The 5,567-nt window shown below is 39.4% G+C and overlaps 1 non-coding gene across 1 annotated transcript; it reads right to left on the bottom strand.

Moving 5' to 3' along the window:
- Positions 1-4,944: 4,944 nt before the first annotated feature.
- On the bottom strand, positions 4,945-5,009 carry Trnaa-ugc. The gene has a single exon. It is a non-coding gene; the product is annotated as a tRNA-Ala (tRNA).
- Between the last annotated feature and the right edge of the window lie 558 nt (positions 5,010-5,567).

Below are 5,567 nucleotides of genomic sequence, written 5' to 3'. Positions count from 1 at the left end.
CAATTAACCAGAAAAAAAGCCAGATGTGGAGGTATGAGTCAAGTGGTAGAGCAGCATCTTTGAGTTAAAAAAGCTCAGGGATAGTGCTCAGGCCCCAGTACTGGCACACACACAAATAAGAATAAAATAAAATGTCAGTGGTTGGATGATACTTGTAACAGAACACATGAATGTAATTTATGATATTCTGCAGGTGCTTTGGTTTTAAAGTCAACCTCAGGTGATGGATTACATTGATCATGCATGCATGGTTCTGAGGACTCTCCTCTCCTGTCTGGGATAGTGGGATCACTTCTCATAGACTGGGAGAACAAACAAACAAACAAACAAAAACAAGAGAAAGTAGCTTCTTGAAAAGCATGCAAGTAGGCTTCATTACAACTTCTCCTTGTAAGTCAAACAAATAACTTGCTACATACATTTTCCTGTTTATCATAACTTCACTATCTTTTAACTTAAGCAGTCACAAATTTAGCCGAGTGGATCAAAATTACAGCCTGCTTGTGTAGATTTACACTTCAAACCGGCACATTTTCTATTTGCAGCCAAGGCAGAGCCATTTAGATTTTAAAACATAGAATGTGAAATTCCTGTGTTATCAAGACTGTTTTCAAAAGCAGCTTAGAATCTAAAGAGATTGCTCTTGACATCAATTAACTCTTCTTGAACCAAGGTCTTAATGAATTGATTTGAAACTTCAGCACAGACATATTCATAGTTCCCTTGAATATACAAGCATTCCAAGTGAAGGGTCAAACATAATTAACTCATGCAGTGCATTTGAGGGTTTATTGATCATGTTTTTAAAAATGGAAATAATTAATAGGGATGAAACAAGTCTCATATTCAAGGGGCCAAGAATAAGAAAGTAAAAGCTTATCGTAAAGTCTATAAAATGTTTTCCATATGAGCTTTTAGGTTACTGTGCCTGTACCCTAAACATACTTATTCAAGGGGCTCTGTGTTGAAGCTGGAAATCTTTTTTTTAATTCTATTTTTTATTTCTACTATCTAAGTAGTTAATTCTGCACGTCAGTTTGTGAAGACAGTGCATCTTGATCAATGTTATCCCTTTCATTATTCTCCATTTCTCCCAATGACACCCATCCCCTCAAGCTACTTGGTTTCCATTTTCACATATGTACATTGAGTATTATGAGACTAGAATCCTTTGTTAACGTTTATCCCTAAATAATCAGTCATTGTCATGCAAGCTGATGGTTGTTTTTTTTCAAAGGATTCCCCCATAACTACCTGAACCAGTAGCCAGCCACGCTAGCTCTGATTATGTGGAGGGGCCAGTACTCTATGTTATCATTCTTCCTTGTTAAGCAGGTACTCCTCTTTGAGCCATGGGTAGCCCTAGAAGCCACATAGTGTGAGCTTCATTTCTCTTCTCCCCTCCCTAAGTGATCAAAGCTACAATCCCAAACCTACATGAGATGGACCTAGACTTCCAGGAGAGGAGGGGCTTGGGAGTTCCCTCTGTTCATTTGGTTCACTTAAACCAGCTCAAAAGATTTACCCAGGCCCTTGGGTAATCTGACTCTCACAAAGCTTTTGGTGACTCACTACTATTTTTTTCTCCCATTTTACAACAGTAGCTCCGCACTAAGACATCTTTAGCCCACACCATCTCAATTAATCCCCATACTTATATGTTCCAACTGGCTAATAAAGCCCAGATCTCAAATGAGGGATTCTAATTCTGAGCTTAACTTCTCACTGTATTTTGATGCCTTTTAATAAGGCCTAAGTAATAACAATGATTATTTTGAGGATAATTACTGGGTCAGGAACATTCTCGCATGAGACCAGGTGTAACCTTCCCAACCAACTACCATGAGGAGGGTTCATATAATCTACTTTGCAGATTAGTAATAGGAAGCTTAAGAGGTTAAATCACTTGTGTAACATTACTCACGATGAGTTGAAGCTAGGATTTGAACTCAGATGATTTTATGGCAACTGGAAAAATGACTTTTCTCTTCTGTTTTTATATGTTTCTTGTTGCCTAAGCCAAAGGTCATTTGCATTAATGTATATCTTGTTTTTAACTGTGCAGATTTAAGTATGTTCTAGATGAATTCCTTGTGGGCTGTTCATAGATCAATTATTCATCACTCTTATTTCCTAAGGGAATAAATTAAATATACTCAAATCTCTTTCTCTCTCTCAACTCATGAATTATATTACATGTATGCGTTGTGTTTAGCACAGTTCCTGGTGCATAGTACACACTCAATAAATGTCAGTAACTCTGAATCACTCATTCATACATCATTTATTGAGTTCTTGCTCTGTGCCTGTCATGAGCCATTAAAGCCCATGTATTAAAGGTTGTGCCACCATCCTATGGCATTATTGAAAGATGGTGGAACCTTTAGAAAGTGGAACCAAATGGTAGGAAGTTAGATCACTGGGGCTGTGTCTTTGATGGAGATATTGGGACTTTCATCCATCTTTTATTTCTCTTTGCCTTTTGACTGCCATGAAAGTGAGCAGCCATGAAAGTGAGCAGCCATGAAAGTGAGCAGGTTCTTTGCCATGTGCCCTTCCTGTGATGTTCTACCTCACCTCAAGCCCAAAAGCCTATGATAGGGCTAAGTGACAATGGATTAAAAGTATTGAAAATGGGAGCCACGATAAACCTTTCTTCCTTTTAAGTTGTTATGTTCCATGTATTTGTTATAACAATGGAAAGTCAACTAACACCCAGCCTCTAACTTGTACTGCTGTGCCTTCCAAAGAACAGAGATTAGGAGCACTGGAATTCATCCAGGGAGTCCTCCCAAAATGTAGTGCACAATGGATAGCATAGTTCAAGTAAGGAAAGAAGGGTCAGCCCCACATTAAAGGTGGAATATGTAGAACAAAAATGATAACTTGTTTCCTAACATCACCTTATCTGACCTTTTCTGCTTGACTCAGACATATACTAGTTATTGCAAATAAGGAAAACCATGGGACCTATGTTTCTTTGGGCTTGGCTTACTTCACTTAATATAATTTTTTCCAAGTCTTTCCATTTCCTAACAAATGGAGCAATGCCATTCTTTCTGATGGAGGCATAGTGTTCCATTGTGTATATATACCACATTTTCTTGATCCATTCATCTACTGAGGGGCATCTGGGTTGGTTCTATATCTTAGCTATAGTAAATAGTGCTGCAATAAACATAGTCGTGCTGGTAGCTTTAGTATGGTCTTGTTTGTGATCATTTGGGTAAATGCCCAAAAGTGGGATTGCTGGGTCATAGGGGAGCTCTACGTGGAGTCTTTTGAGGAACCTCCATACTGCTTTCCAAAGTGGTTGAACAAGTTTACACTCCCACCAACAATGCAGTAAGGTGATGTTAGGGAAATGAACCCTAAGATATGTATTCAAATGTTATTTTCTTTCATGCGATTGTTTCTAACACATTTATAAGATTATTTCTTTGTTTCTTTGTATGTCCCTCCCCCACAGTATAATCCCTGCTTTCACTGTATTTCATGTCGGTATAATTTGTGGAGGGAAAGGGGAAAAACAAATCATTTAAATAGGGATACAGGTGGACCCATTGCAACAATGAGACGTATAAGTCATTATGTTGAAAATGAACTTTACAACTTTGGAGGGGGGGAGGGGGAGCGAGGAGGATTGGGTGGGAGGGGGCAAGGGGAGGATGGGAAGGGATAGGAAGGGGTAACAAAGGAGGAGGCTACAATGCTTGATAAGAAATGTACTCATTATCTTGCCCATGTACATAACCCCTCTGTACAGTATTTTCACAATAAAAAAATGATAACTTGTTCATTTTAGCTTAGACCTGGTAGGAGGCCAAGGAACATATTCTGAGCTCCTCATCTACTTACTTACCTACCTTTGTCACAGACTATGTCATTAAAATTAACCTTTTTGGCAGTCTTATAGTGTTTAAGCATCCTGCTTGCCTTCACACATTAAAAAAAAGATATAACAAAGTTAGTGGTTCCCCCCCCCCCAACCCCGGCACCAAAGTGGTAAAGTTCGTTTTCGACACACCAACTTGTACATCTCATTGTTGCAATGGGTCCACCTGTATCCCTATTTAAACAATTTGTGTTTCCCCTTCCCCTCCACAAATTATACGGACATCAAATACAGTGAAAGCAGGGGTTATACCGTGGGGGAGGGACATACAAAGCAACAAATAAATAATCTTGTAAATATGTTAGAAACAATCGCATGAAAGAAAATAACATTTGAATACATATCTTAGGGTTCATTTCCCTAACATCAACTTATCTGACCTTTTCTGCTTGACTCAGACATACACTAGTTATTACAAATAAGGGAAACCATGGGGCCTATGTTTCTTTGGGCCTGGCTTACTTCACTTAATATAATTTTTTCCAAGTCTTTCCATTTCCTAACAAATGTGGCAATGTCATTCTTTCTGATGGAGGCATAGAATTCCATTGTGTATATATACCGCAGTTTCTTGATCCATTCATCTACTGAGGGGCATCTGGGTTGGTTCCATATCTTACCTATAGTAAATAATGCTGCAATAAACATAGTTGTGCTGGTAGCTTTAGTATGGTCTTGTTTGTGATCATTTGGGTAAATGCCCAAATGTGGGATTGCTGGGTCATAGGGGAGCTCTATGTGGTCTTTTGAGGAACCTCCATACTGCTTTCCAAAGTGTTGAACAAGTTTACACTCCCACCAACAATGCAGTAAGGTTCCCTTCTGTTTACATCCCCTTTAGTGAGCTTTGTTGTTTTTTGTTGTAGACAATAAAAAATAGCTGGGATTTGAACTGAATTTTTTTTGCGGGGTGGGGGGGCAGGGGAGAGGGTCCGGTCCTGGGGCCTGAACTCTGGGCCTGGGCGCTGTCCCTCAGCTCTTCAGCTCAAGGCTCGCACTCTACCACTTGAGCCACAGTGCCACTTCCGGCTTTTTTCTTTTTGCTTGTGTGGTGCTGGGGAATCGAACCCAGGGCCTCATGCATGCAAGGCATGCGCTCTACCACTGAGCCACCTTCCCAGCCCTGAACTCAATTTTGATCCAAGTTCTTAATCACTTTAACATTCCACTTCACTTCCCATGCAGCTTACCAGTGGATCACCATAGCTTTGAAAACTAAAATAAGAATGGTGGACAGATGTTTTTGTAGCTATCTTATTTCTTCAGGTCTTCAAAGCTTCCTGGAAAAAAAGAAAAGAACTGATATTGCTCATACAATCAAAGTTGCCCAACTTGCAAATGGCAGTGAGGAATTGTCTTATTTTAACTCCTTGCTGCCTTTGGTTTTCACGAGTCTCCATAGGAGACTCATTTTGTACATGAGACATAACACTAACAAACTTCCCTCTTCCTGTACCTCTTAGCCTTCACAAGTAGTTAAGACACAAAAATGAGATAAAGCACCTAGCATATGTGTCATTCTAGATGGTCAGTACAGAGTCCTTGAATTTCTAGAGAAGATTTTACTATTTCTGATGTGCTCCAGTAATGCTACTGCAGACAATCAGAAATTGAAGGTGATGGTCTTCTTCTGGTTTACCATTATACCATTGCAGTGATAACCTGTCCTTTG

Source organism: Dipodomys spectabilis, unplaced genomic scaffold, assembly GCF_019054845.1.
Source record: "Dipodomys spectabilis isolate Male_0828 unplaced genomic scaffold, ASM1905484v1 ptg000141l, whole genome shotgun sequence".
Classification (NCBI taxonomy): Eukaryota; Metazoa; Chordata; class Mammalia; order Rodentia; family Heteromyidae; genus Dipodomys; species Dipodomys spectabilis.
This window is presented reverse-complemented; position numbering and strand designations above follow the sequence as displayed.